General features: G+C 36.2%; 1 long non-coding RNA gene across 1 annotated transcript in view; it reads right to left on the reverse strand.

The window, feature by feature from the left end:
* Positions 1-9,871: 9,871 nt before the first annotated feature.
* LOC148045538 (uncharacterized) overlaps positions 9,872-15,198 on the reverse strand; it is a 110,026-nt gene continuing 104,699 nt past the window's right edge. The window contains exon 3 of the long non-coding RNA XR_015696601.1: positions 9,872-10,585. This is a non-coding gene — a long non-coding RNA (uncharacterized LOC148045538). The remainder of the gene's footprint in view (positions 10,586-15,198) is intronic.

A 15,198-nucleotide genomic window follows, 5' to 3' on the forward strand; every position in this document is an offset into this window, starting at 1 on the left:
CCTATTCAAGCCTGGCAGAATAGTTTTTTTTTAATCGTCTCTTTTTCATCTGAAGTGTTATCCACTCCATCATGTTTTCTGTTATCTACAGGTCTGATACAACCCCTCAATCCCTTCATTCTGGTCATTAATAAAATAGGTGAGCCACAGAGGGTTCAGCACAGGGCAACAGGGATCTCCATGCCATGCTATTTTCCAAGTTGTTATAAAGCCATTTATAAGTATTCTCTGGGGAGAATAATTTGGCCAGTTATGAATCCATCTACCACAGTGGTGGGATTCAGCCAGTCCACACCTATTTGGGAGAACCGGTTCTTAACTTTCTAAGCAGATCAGAGAACCGATTGTTGGAAGAAATCTCATCCCCCCCCCCCCCACTTTACAGAGCTAATCCTGTAAAGAAGGCAGGAAGGAAACATTCTGGTATTGCTTCTAGCCTAATCTTTATTACCCTGCTTACAGAAACTGCCTCTCCAGTTAACCCTTGTTACATTGTAACAGCTAAAGTGAAGCGCCCATCAACCTGAGTGACGTTGAGTTGGCCACGCCCATCCAGTCACATGACCACTGATCCCCGCCTACCCAGCTGGTCATCAGGGCAGAGAACCGGTTGTTAAATTATTTGAATCCCACCACTGATCTACTACTTGTATCATTCTATATTTCACCATTTTATAATTAAGAATATCACAAGCAACTTTGTTGAATGGCCAGCTAGAATTTTGTTTATGTTCTCATCAAAGACAGACAGATTTTTTAAAAAATGAGTTAAGACATTCTGCCTTCTTACCATTACTTGCTATTAATTTACCCCTTTCTTTATGCAACAGCCAGCAGCCCCTTTACATGTCCTTTTGTTTTTTAGTTACCCCAAATACCTTTTCCATTTTTCCCCCAAAGGAGATTTTTTATTCTTTTTTTCATAAGCTTCAGTTCATTTCAGTTCAATTCCTAAAGTGCCTGGTCACTATTTTGCATCTTTTGAAGGTGCTATACCCCTCCTCCCATTTCCTATAGATGTCTCTTTTGTCCCTTCTTCTATGCTCTGTCGAATGAAGTTGCCAGCAAAAGAGGACAGGGATTTATTTGTTGGACCTCAGACATTGGCAGATTTAGATTTCCAATAGATGTCAGTGTAGTTGAAATCACCCATTGTCACTATTGTCTGTTTCAGGCAGGCAGCTGGTCATCTGCTGTCCAGGCTGTCTATAATAAACTCCCATGACAGCATCACTTTTGTTTCTCTCTCTTTTTATTCGTATCCAAACACTCTCAACAAGATTCCCATGCTGTGGTTCATTAACTTCAGTGGAGGTACATGGTATGCTTTCTTTATGTGCAATACCATCACAGATACTTTCTTCTGAGTCAATTATTTTATTTTATCATGTTTTAGCCAATAATTTCATACTGTATTTATCCTCTTGAGATAGAATTTTCTGTTCCTCCCATTTGCAAGATGTTTAGACACCTAAAACATCATATAGTATATAGCAATAATATTTAGACTTATATACCGCTTCACAGTGCTTTACAGCCCTCTCTAAGTGGTTTACAGAGTCAGCATATTGCCCCCAACAACCTGGGTCCTCATTTTACCCTCCTCAGAAGGATGGAATACTGAGTCAACCTTGAGGCTGGTGAGATTCGATCTGCCAAAATTCAGGCAGCTGGCAGTCAGCAGAAGTAGCCTGCAGTACTGCATTCCAACCACTGTGTCACTGTGGCTCTTACATAACTGCAATGCACAGAACAGCCCTGTGCACACATTCTGGAGAGAAGTTTCCTGAGGATGGGCTCCAGCACAAGCCCAAAAGCTTGGAAGAATAAACCTTTGGTCCCAGTAATTGACTCAGATTGGATCCTGCATCATGAAACTTGAGACCACAGTGTGTTCCAAGATTGCGGTACATTGCTATGGTTGAGAACACAATATATGTAGATGGAATATGAAGCTGTAAGGGTTCTTTGAGATTGTTTTCATTTGCACACATTTTATTACCTGCTTTGTAATGTAAATGAAAAATCATTCTCAACCCATGTGACATTGCTGCTTTGTGAGTTGTGGTGGCTTCAGTGGACTTCTGGTTACAATTTAGGATGCTGATTGTCCGCTTTAAAGCCTGCATGACTGATAGCATTTTGTACACCTTTTTGATGCCTCAGCAGTCACCAGCAATGGACTGACTTTAAGCTTGGAAGGAAAACAACATCTGGCCCAGCTAATACATGGACAGAAGACCCCAAGGGAATAACAGGACTTAAGCTAGACTGGCAAAAGATCCAAAAAAAAGATTATGACAACCATCTCTAATTATGGTCCAGAAAACTGCATACAGGTGACCATGAGTCAGGTAAAACTCAAAGGAAACCTCTCTAGTTCCATTACACTCCAAGTGGAACCTGTATTTTTTGTGCTTGCTTTTGCACTTGTTACATGTTCTCTAGTGCCTAAAAGAAATCTAACTACTTCACCTATGAACCATAATTCACCCATTGAAATTGTCCATCTTCATTAGTCTAGTTCTTTCTGACCTGGAATGTATATCATTTCAGACAAAGCTTTCTTGAGCTTTTTGGATTTCAGCTTTCCAGTAAGGAATTTTGTTGCCACAGTCCAAAACCTCCCAATGAGTCTCTCCATTTCACTTATATAAACATACAAATTTACCCCATAGCCCCCTGAACAAGGATTTGCACATTAATCAATTCCATATCCTCTTCATTGCTCACATTAGCTGGCTGCAATTCCAATATTTTATTATGGGGCAACATTAATTTCTCCAAAATTTCTTTCTTTTTTCCCCTTTTTTTAAAAACGTGCATTTACCTAAAACAGGTTTTTCAAAGCAAATTTCCACAATTTAAGCTTCCTTTTAAAATCTTAACTGTAGGAGGAATAATAAGGTGACATTCACAGATGCATTCATCTTTAACACTCTAATACCTACAGAGATATGGCACATACAACTTCACTATACTAATTTATTCCTATGGGGATTATATTAAATTTTATGTAGCAATAGAGATAAATATCAGGTTCAGATCTACAAACTTTCCAGTAGCATTAATCAATTTCCCCTTTAGAGCAAGGAACAATATTCAGAAAATTGACCTATTCATGGTAATTTATCCCCTTTTTAAATTTTCCTGGTTTGGTTTAATCTCTTAGCACATTTGTTTGAGATTTATTGTGAAAAAACATCCCATGAAAATTGCAATTTTTTATTTTTTATTTTTCATAGTGTGCCTTCATTCACTTACAAATCAACTGGGTGAAATAGGATTAGGATTCTGTTCAGGGCATAAGAATAATAATTTATGGCACACTCAATGTAGATCAGTCTCTTTTCTAATTCATGACAAAAAAGAACTGCTTTTTGAAGTTGAAAATTTTCCATTGAACTGTTAACTGCAGACTATAGCTATTGGTATAAATGGGAGAATATTTCACCTACTTCCTTAAAATAAAAGAAAAATCTTCCCATTGGTTCTAACTATACTTAGACGATCTTCCAAATTAATCCATACCGCTTTCTAGGTTAGAATGATTAACTTTGGCCTATGAATGTCCCATTCAAAAGATTTTGCTACCCTTACCCTTTGCTTGAGTTACAATGTATTGCCTGCAAGAATCTGGATGACCATTAGATGGCTACCTTAACAACCTCAACTCTCCCTGGTTATATCATCTCCCCTAAAACAAGGGTTTCACAAAGGTCAGGTACATCACTCAATCACAACCCCAAATCCCACAAAGGGATAGTCATTCAGAAAGACTATCCTTAGTAGGTGAAACTGATGTTTTTGTTCCATCTAATTCCTCCTTTGTACTACTGTACAATTTGGAGGTCACTCTTGGTAAGTAATACATATTTTTCAAATACCATTCTTGGATTTTTGATGGTTTATCCCAGTGCAAAGACCGAGGTCAAGTCCAGAAGAATTTGTGACAGAATTCTTTTACAGCTTGACAGCTGAGTTCAGCCCTGGTTCTATGTCCCTGGCTATTTACAGAAGACATGATATATAGCTTTTCTACCAGGTGGTAAGTTAAATGAGATCTACATGTGGATCATAGACCTAGATATCTCTGTCTCTGCGTGTCAAATTACCTACCAGTCCTCCACTTCCAAAAGTGAAATCCTGGGCATCTGAAGAATCTGTTCATCGTACAAGGAAGTGTCATTTCAAAAGAATCACTCCTCTCTTCCTTGGTGTGACATTTTCCTTCCTTGAGACCTTTCTCTATAAAAGGAGAGAAGGTGACACCCTGAGAGGGAGACTTCACGATTACTTCCATTTACCCACCAGATTCCCCATTTTTCTCTCTCTCTCTCAATTTCTCCACAGCAACAACTTATTCCCCAAGAAGCAAGAGCTATTTCACAGTGTGTGCAATTGGAAATGTAGTTCAGCAGGCAGATAATCATACACCTGAGATAGTCAGGGACAAGCAACCCACTTCAATGAAGTCCCAGAAACAGAATGTTGCATGCTGGGCCATTCATTGGTCAGTGTATCTCACTTATTCCTGGTTCTCCAGGGTATTTTGCAAAAATTAACCCTATATTTTCAGAACCATCCTATCCCTTCCTGGTCTTTAATTCATAAAGCAGTTGAATTCAAGCCATCACAATGCAATTAGATCTTTAAAAAGCAAAATTCTTTTGTCTCTTCAGAATGTCGGAAGACAATTCCTTACAAACAGATCTACTCCCTCCTACTTTTACAATACATGGAAAGGTAATTTAGTGTAGTGTTTAAAGGATTGGACTTCAACCAGGAGAGCCAGGTCAGGGGTGACTGTAAGGAAGATTTTTTTAAAAAAAAAATCACACAAATGTAAAAAAATAAAAGAACCAGAACCAGAAGTTCAATTCCATAGTTATATTTGCCATTTTGACTTTCTTTTCCTCTCCTTGCCTGCAGAACTGGCCAAGCCAGGCTGAAGTCCCTATGGGAATACTGGGTCAGCTTGGGAGACTATTCAATATCTCGCCTTGCTTTACTTCATACGGTTGCTGTGGGGAGGAAATTAGGAGAGGCCTAAGCCATTTTGAGCTGATAAATAACAAAGACAAATATCCACAACAAAGATACCTCAAGTGCTGTAAGGATGATATGGATTTAGTTGGATTTGGAGGGTTTTGTTTTGTTTTTTGAAACTTGAATAAGTTGAACTCTTAGGAATATAGTTTGCTTATTTTTTAAATTCAATAGTGCGGATTAAGGACTTTTTAAAATAATAACAGAAAAGGAAAACAAGTGAAAAGAACAAAACACAAAAATACATTATGAAAAAATATATAAAAGCACTTTAAAATTAAAAAAAATACGATAGCAGGAAAAAATAAGATATACAACAGTATAGAACAATAAATAGTTATAGTTCAGTGCATAATTAACTCATGCAAACATTCAAATACAAACACAGACACACCAAACTTGCACATATATTTTATTACACTTATATGACTCATTTTTTGTAACTTAAAACTATATTTTTGATATTTATTCATACAAAACCTATATTTACCAGCAATCGGTTCATAGATAGGAAATGTAATCAGGTCTTCAATCCATTGAATAAGTGGAGTTATCTTTCCAATGTTGAACTATCATACTTTTAGCTATAATAATGGCATGCAGAATCCATTTATGTTGTTTCTTGTCATATTCCAGGTACTAGTTATGTAATTCAAGAGAATATTATTTTTTGAAATTTTTAGCTTTTGTCACATAATTTACATTTGACTATTTTCTCTCAAACTTAGTAAATATAGGACATCATAAAAGCATGTGTTTTAAAGAAGCATTATATTTATTACATCTCCAACAAAGTGTTATTCTAAACAATTCCTTTCTCTACAGGAATACAGGAGTGCAGTAAATTCTGAATATTATTTTTTTGTTCTATATTGGACAAGGGCCCTCTTGTTATAGAAGTTAAGACTCTTTCCCATCATCTAGGCAATATGCAATACAATATACCATGTTTTCCTGAAAATAAGACAGGATCTTATTTTCTTTTGATCCCCGAAATAAGTGCTTGGCCTTATTTTCAGGAAGGTCTTATTATTTTTGAGGTACAGGAGGCAGTGAGTGTGGTCACCTCATGGGTGCTGCTGTGGTGCAATATTTTTGGGGAGGGCTTATTTTTGGGTGAGGGATTATTTTAGCACATGTGCTCAAAAGCCTAATTGGGCTTATTATCCAGGAAGGTCTTATTTTTGGGGAAAACAGGGTAGTTTATTTATTAATCAATTGACCATATCAAATGAGCATCAGCCACAATAAAATGTTCTAGGATACATTGAAGTAATATAATTGCTATGGTGAGATAAAATAGAATTAAATACAGTAGGTAAGATAAAATGAAGCTAAAAGAGTAAGATAAAATAATTTAATAGAAGAATAAAGTAGAATAAATGTTAATAAATAAAATTATTTTAAATAAATTTTAAATATTTTGAAATATTTCTTTTAGATTAAAAAATAAATTTTAGAATAAAGTAATCTAGTAGTAGAAGAAGAGAACCTTATTAATTAAGACAGTATCAAATGTACAATACTGATCCAAAAACACAATAGATAAAAAACCCTTCATAATAGATCATCATCACCCCAACAGTTAACTCGAATCTGATCAAGGTATTCTGTCCTCTTTGAGATGGCCTTTGAAATGAAGAGTATAGTCTTACTGAGGAGGTGCAGATTTGTTCCCTGCATGAATAAGACTGTTTCCCCCAATATTGTTTAGTTTTTAAACAAAGATCTAAATACACAGCTTTTTGTGGAGAGTACAACCTACAGTCGACAAGAATGCATCTAATGTCTTCAATGGCTGGTGCTCCACAAACGGATAAACTTTCTTCCTTGGAGACTCCATGAACTTCCCACATTTTCCCATGAAGTCCAGTTGTTCAAACTGAGCTCTAGAAAAAGCTCTTCTGAGAAGTTGTTAATTTTTTTTTCTAACTGGGAGGGTGATTTGTGTTGAGCCAGCCACTTTAGAGACTTGACACATTTAAGTGCTGCAATATCATCTTGGGCAGCCACATCAATAATTCTTTGTTTGAGAGCTTCCTTGGCCTTTAGAGCTGATTGGACTGGGAATTGGAGGGAGAATCCATATTGAGAGATGACATTTGAAAGTTGGGTGGCCCAAGGTTGCTTGTTGTGTGAGTGTTCTTCGAAGCACAGCTTGTATAAGCAATATAGGAACCTCTCTTTATTCCAGCTCTTACCACCTACATATCAAATTTATTTCTAAATAACAAATAACTATAGAAAGTAATAGGAGGTTTTTCATTTTTAAAAGATTTAACCAGTTGTTTTAGGTGTTTGTGAAGCTAAAAATGCTGCTGCTCCAAACAATATTGTTAACAGATATTGTAGCTGGAAATATTGCTGCTGAATTACATCTGATAGATGATATTTGTTTCTAAGCACAGTGCGTTTTAAAAATCCATCGCCATCATCTATCAAGTGTTCCAAAGTCAATATTCCTGTTTTCGCCCAATTTTTCCAGATCACCATTCCCCCCCACCAAATTTTTAATGTTGGATTTCTCCATAAAGTCAATTTAGCATGGGAAAAAGAATCAGATCTTTTTTTTTAGATATTACATTCCAAAGCTTTTTAACTAATATGATTGTTTTCATAGATACTAGAGTTCTATTAAATAAATTTATCTGGTGTGTTTAACAATTAAGGCAAACACAAATTTATGAGCTGCCCTGGAAATTTAAATAAAAAGGGGTAATCAATTGGTAATCATCTACAGAGTGTCCCTATAGAACTGGCAATAGAGAACATGGGCTGTGGTTACTATGGCACCCATGTCACAAGAGCAGTATTGGATTTCAGATCAAGTTATCATTCTTCCTGCATATAAAGCCTCAGAAAGTGTTGTGATGATGACATCATACTGTAGCATGGCAACCAGAATTCTCAACAGTAATGGAATGCTTCTGTATATGTGTGTTGGGGGGGGGGGAGTAATGATTCATTTGTGTCCAGATGTGGGGACTGGGCTAAGGTAAGCATTTGCTGTAGATGTACTGTATATATGAACAGAGAAAATCAAGACAAGGCAGATTTTGAAATGGTTAGCTAATGGTGACAAACTGACTAAAAGTCTTAGGAACAGACAAGTCCATCAATAAGGTTGACCGTACTACTACCTTCACTGCTCAGGCAGTGGGAACTGAAGTTGTGCAAAAGTTCCTGGAAGTGAACATGCACTCCAGCACCACATCCTGTAGTCCTCTTGGGCCCCACCTTAAAAATGGCATTATTGGCCTTCACACTGGTGGCTAATAAGTTAAATTACTAAATGATATTACTTAATTTAATTTAATCTAGTAAATTCAGAAGTGAGCCATTCAAATGATAAAATTCTTTTATAGTGATACCTAGCTGAACATTACATTTAAAAGTTTAAGAGAAATTTAAATGTTCCAAAGTGTTCATAAGAATAATTCTACTTCCTAAATGCTGTCACCAATCAGTTTAGCCACAAGATTCCAGAATGTATACATTTTAAAACTACTCTATTTGGGTCAGTCTTCACCAACTATCTATGATGTTCCTACAGGTGACCCAAGGCTTAGTTCCCATTTTGATATTTCTAAAGGGTCTCCCTTGTATTTTATGAATAATACAGTGTATTAGAACATCGAGAAAAAGAGATGATACAGTTGAAGTTTCATGAAGAGGCCATGCCATCCTATTATATTCCTGCTTTAACATTTATTAAATGCATTTTTTCTTGCTGCTATAAATTAATATATGCGTCGCATATGGTAAATGCATTGAAGACATTCACAGAGAGAGAGAGAGAGAGGAGAGAGGGAGGGGCAGAAAGAAGAGAGAGAGGGTGGGGAAGGAGGAACAGAGAAAGAGAGGGAGGGAGAGAGAGAGAACATCATTCTATGCATAAGTTGACATTTCAGTTTCTGTAATACGTATCATAACAGAACAACTCAATCTTATTTAAATAGAAGTCAATGGCTATTAAGGATAAATGCCACAAGGGTTTAAAATCTCTTGGAATTAATTTTAGGGTTAATTATCATATTTGCTTGTATATTTCACCAAAGAAAATGAATTAATTTGAAGCTTATGAATTTGCATACTATTTTTAAAAAAGTCTGAAATGTGACTCACCATACTTTTATCTTGAAATAAAGACAGGAAACACATGGATGACAAACACTTTATTAGCCACTCATCTACTGTACAACCTCTGTCCTCAATTAACCTTCTTACTTTTTCTTAAGAAATTGGTGCCACCCATCACTTTGACATCACCTTGACTCAGAGCCCTCATGTGCCTTTTTAAAAATTAATTGCAGGTGGCCTAGGCACTCCCAAATCAAAATCAATTCACAAACTAGCAAGCCTAGCAAAACAATGAGACTACCTGAACCCAGAACCCTAGCAATTTGCAAGCCTTGAGAGATTTATCTCTAAAGTGGAAATATTTTCAAATTCACTACCATAGGGTTTTGACATTAGGCCACCATAGTAAGTAAGTAAGTAGGTAGATAGGTAGGTAAGTAAGTGTTCCTTTGAGGGAATATCCCAAGAGATTATTTTGAGGAACTATGATTTATAGCAATAGCAATAGCAATAGCAATAGCAGTAGACTTATATACCGCTTCATAGGCCTTTCAGGCCTCTCTAAGCGGTTTACAGAGAGTCAGCATATTGCCCCCAACAATCTGGGTCCTCATTTTACCCACCTCGGAAGGATGGAAGGCTGAGTCAACCCTGAGCCGGTGAGATTTGAACCGCTGACCTGCTGATCTAGCAGTAGCCTGCAGTGCTGCATTTAACCACTGCGCCACCTTGGCTCTATCTACACTAAGTAATGCAGTTTCCATGTAAAAGCTCGTTAAAATATCTCAAAATTTGAAATTCTCCAAAGCAGCTCATCGTATACACAAAATGGTTGCTTTCAATGCAGCACTTGCCTAATTTTGATAATATTTTTTTCCCCACAAGACCAACATGAGTGTAGTTGCTTAAAGATTTCTGGGTTTAGATGTTTAGGGTAGAATTGTCCACCTGTGGATGGGTGGGTGACATTTTCTACTGCTTAGAAAGAAAGACATTTTACTTGGAATGCTCTGTTTCTGCCAGATGATCAGGTAATTATATCCAATTTGGCTTTCTGTCTTATATGTATGTATCTGCAGTTATCTGGGGTTGCAAATGTTTTTCAGGGGCTCAACCATATGACTTTTGTCCCAGTTTGAAAATGCTTTGGAAGGTTCAGGCATGGTACAAGCAGAAGTCAACTGGGGCTACTTGTTACCCAACTTTTTCATGTTTCCACATGCATCTTTTAAAACTGTATCACTGCTTTAAGAATTGAATTAGTTTTAATGAGTGGATTCATTGTATGTAGTTTTTCATCTTTTTCTTTTCTTGGCCATCTTCCTTTTCTAGATGCTTGCTATCTTTCTCCATGATAGAAATGATCCCTTGATTAGGATGGCTGTCATCTGTCATATTCTAGTATGGGTCACATTTCTGTATGTACATTATGTACATTCATCTGTGTCATCCTGATCTGTAAGAACAAATCAAACAAAAACTAAATAAAATAACAAACTTGAATGAAGTTCTGAAATTGCTTGATAAACTATTGAATCTTATATGAAAAAAGTACAATACATGTAAAATATTTAATAATGATTTATCAACAAGCCAGAATAGAAAAAATATTTTAAGCACTACCTGTAATGCAGTCACAAGAGAAATTGGCTTGAAATTTGCATGTGGCTCTGAAGAAGAAACTTGCTTACTGCAACTGTTAATTGCTAATCAGTTGCATCTCTTTGGTGTTTTGCTTCTTTCCCCACTAAATTTCTCGGTGAACTTTCAAAGGCTTAGCATTTAAAAAGATACACTAATTACTTTTTTTAAAACTCCCAACCACGTTACATAACTTGTGCTGTTTGATTTATTAGCATTTTCAGATGATGTCGAGAGAAAGTTCTTATAGTCTTGTATCTAGATTATAAGCCATTATATGGTGGAAGAAGGACTAGAAAAACAAGAGAAAGAGCTCAAGATTGATTTTGGAATTATTTGTTCCATTCCATTTGATATGACTCTATTTTTCTTCTAGATTGCCTAGCCCTCTTACTTTTTAGATTTTAGGATGTAGAATTTGGAAATAAAGAATTGGGTCTTATACATTGCCTTTATTATTTCATCTTTTTAATAATGTTGTGGCATAGTTACTGGATAATTTATACATTTAATAAATATTAATAAATGCTCCTAAAAGGCATTGGGTATTGGAATAATGTAGGGAGAGGCCCAGAATGAGGGAAGATATGAAAAGGAGAGAACGGATTCAACTAGTTGGAAAGTTGGCAAGAAAAGGGCAGACACTGCAAAGAAAATGAGAAAGCGAGAAAGTAGGCAGCATTAACAATGGTAGAGATTGCTGCTTTAATTAACTTTTTTGAGTTAACTGTCTAGTTATGCTATAGAAAGAGCTAAAATTTGAAGGATTTCTCATTTTTTGTTTCTTGCTTTTGTTGCGCCTTCAGTAACTCAGCACATTAATTTTAATGTCTGGATTGACTGTACTCTGTCTCCTCTAGGCTCATGCATCCATTGTAGCAGAAGCCCAATGTTGGGGTAAGTTAGGTTGATTTAAAAGAGATTTTGATTTCAAGCCGCCCGGAGTCCTCCAGGATTGGGCAGCCTATAAATCTAATAAATTCAATTCAATTCAATTCAATTTACTCTGAATGGTGCAGATGATTCTCAACTTGCTCCACTCTTATTCTAAATCAGTGGTCTCCAACCTTGGCAACTTTAAAACTTGTGGACTTCAACTCCCAGAGTTCCTCAGCCAACAAAGCTGGCTGAGGAACTCTGGGATTGAAGTCCACAGGTCTTAAAGTTGCCAAGGTTGGAGACCATTGTTCTAAATCACCATAAAGCTTTGGTCACAGTCCAATTTTTGAGAGCAAAATTACTGAACCAGCCAGTCATGCCAAAAAGATGACGAACTAGGAGGAGTCGTTGTCATATATGAAAAAGCGTCAATGTGGCTGGGAAGGCATAGATAGAGGGGAGATATTGGATTCAGACCACTCTTGATCTTGAAGAGTTGGAAGATCTTAGAAGAAGATTCTTTGTTCTCCTATCTGTCCTAAGTAGTTCTGAGACAATTATTTCATGAATTATGAGGTAACTATTAATTTTAGTAAGCATAAGCATATTATTTTTATGGAAAATAAATAAATTGTTCTCTTACATTTCTTCTCACACTTTAACAATGGACCAGATTCACTTTTCATTATAAAAACAAGATTAGAAGCAAAAGTCAAAATACAGTGTTCAACTTTTACATCATTTGGGGCACTTGTGAGTTCCTGCAGGAAAGATAAGTTAAACACATTTTTGAAGAGAGGATGTTGTAAATCTCTCCATTCATGTAGAGCACATGTTACCCCAGCACTTCTAGCTAAGACAATATTCCATTTCTTCTCACATGCTGGATGAGTGGTTGGGCAAGTTATAGGAATATTATGCAAAGGAGGATTTCAGATTGTCATTTAGGAATAGTTAATTGTCTATACTTAATTCTAATTTTGCTTTTTTTTTTCTTATAGAACTTTTCCAAGATACACTGCTTCACTTACAGTAATGAAATGCTTCTTAAAACAAGATGGCATTATTTTTCTTCTTTCTAAGCAGTTTTGTCCAATATTTTTCTCATATGTACACTTTGAGGTCTGTCTTTTAGTAAACTCAAGACCAGGCAAAATTCCACCTTGCAACATGTTCTGGTTACCAACATACCACCATAGTAGCGATTTGATTGTAGTGATCTAACATCCTTGGATGTGCTACTAAGCCAAAATTGCTGCTATAGTTGTGATATCTGCTTACCTGGGAAAAAAATCTCATTCAACACAGTGAACTGCATTTTTCAGCCACACTGCCTTAGTGCTTTAGTTCTGAATATTCATCAGTACTACTGTTTTTGAATGTAAAATTCCTAATGTAAAAACTCAAGATTCACTTCTAAATATCCATGTACAGAATTGTCCTGAGAAATTTTGACCCAAAAAATACAAAAAATGTGTTTGCTTTTCTTAGTGTTTTTCTCTCTTTTATGTAAGGGATGGGAATGGTTATGATATAGCATTCTTTTTAAAAAATGAAACCATTTTCTAAATCTACAGCATTACTATAATTTACTGAAGACAAATTTGAACTTGTACAACATATGAGTTTGGCTAAGTAACCTTGATTTATTGTAATGAAACAGAATAAAGAGGACTGTGGAAAATGTTGTTCTGCGAAGTTGTAGCTGTGACAGTGTCCTTGTGGACACGTGATTGTCATTTGTTATCTTCCTTGCCAATTTGCCATAATGGGGAAGCTGGCAGGAGATTGGCAGGAGGTTGCAAGTCAATACTGCTCCAGTTACTTTTTCACCCACCTGCCTGCTCACCCACCTTCTCTGTGCTCCATAGGCAACTACTCACAGACCCCACACACCCTGTGTCTGCTCTGCTCTCACCTACAGTTCTTGCTGACAGGCCTGCTTAACTGGAACTGGAACCATTATAATAGAAGACATGAACTGACTACCTGAAACAGTATCTTTCACCATTTTTCTCTGGATTCTTGCCTAGATTGACTTATAACTTCTGGCTGGAAAGTTGAAGAAAGAGACTACCTTTTAGTGCAGAAAATGCCTCTCTCAGGGAGAATCCTTCCTTGTTTAAAAGAGGCAATTATTTAAACTCTGCTTAAGAAGCTTATCTTGAATATCTCAGAAATAGACAATTATAGGCCTGCTCTAACTTCTATGGTTGAGTAAAGAAATGTAACAGGGGCATCTTAGTTGCAAGTTGTCCTAGAAGAAGGCAATTACCTTTCAAACTGAGTTCGGATAAGACTTCAAGGTTAAGATAGACTTGGTGGCCTAACAGATTTTCTTTATCTAGGGATCAACAAAGAGAGTGTAATTCTGTTTGGTTCTTTGTGGCATTTCAGCAGCTTTTGATACAAACAGGGTTGGATTACCTGAGAGATACTATTTCTCAGGAGGATTTCAGATTGTCATTTGAGGATAGCAGATATTATTCTATGGTTTTCTCCAGAACTCTGTCTTTCTTCCAGTGATTTTTAATATCTATTCATAATCATTGGAGGAAATATTCAATAGATCTCAAATTGAATACTATCAGTATGTTGAATCTAGTCCTCTATGTCTATAACATCTTAAGGATATGCTGTGGCTCATCTTGCTTCAAGCAGTCAAAACTAGACTGAATGAGGGATAATAAAAACAAACAATCTAGACAAGAATAAGATACTCATTGTGAAAAGCCACAAGTCCAAAGAAATAGTAGTTTAGCTTTTTCTAAATATGCAGAGTCTTCCAGAAGTAGCAGATATGCAATTTGTGGGTAGTTCTAGATCCAGTTCTTTCTCTAGTTTCTCAGATTGACAGAATAGTCAGGAATACCTTTTCTTAGTTTAGTGTGTCCCTTTCTGGAAGAAAAAGTATTTTATAACTTGGTGGTTATCTCCTAGCTTGATATTGTAATGCATTCTACATAGTGCTGCTTTGTGATCACTCCCAAAGCCTCAGTATAATAGTTAGTAACAAGTTGATTTCAGGGGAAATGCAAAGATCCCATATTCCAACTGTCATTAGATCCAATTTGTTTCTGGACAACATACTCTAATCTTAAAGTCCCCCATAGCTTAGCTCCAAGCTATTTGTGGAAACTCTTTTTATATGAACCTTCACACTTAATGAGATCATGTGAAGAAATTTACCGACAGTCACTGTGAGCCTTTTCTGATGCTGTCCTAATACATTGGAAAGTATACTCTGCAAAGTTCAGGTCTAATGTTTTAATTATTTTTTTAAAATCCTTAGAACACATCATTTTCAGTAGGAGTCTATTTATTTTTAATGTTTTAATTATGACTTTTAACCAGTAATTTGCTCTTTTTATTTTTCTAACCAGCTACTTAACCATTTTTAATATCTTGTTTATGTGGGGTTTTTTTGTAAATTGCCAGGACACATCTGTAGTCATTGGTATATCAAGTTAAATAAATAAATATCTGCCTCAAAAGAGGCACAGGGAGAATATCCAATATTTTATTGCAGTGAAACTCTTAAATGAGTCT

The sequence above is a fragment of the Thamnophis sirtalis genome, unplaced genomic scaffold (assembly GCF_051295495.1).
Source record: "Thamnophis sirtalis isolate CommonGarterSnake01/CBP01778 unplaced genomic scaffold, rThaSir2_p1.2 scaffold_5, whole genome shotgun sequence".
NCBI classification, from domain to species: Eukaryota; Metazoa; Chordata; class Lepidosauria; order Squamata; family Natricidae; genus Thamnophis; species Thamnophis sirtalis.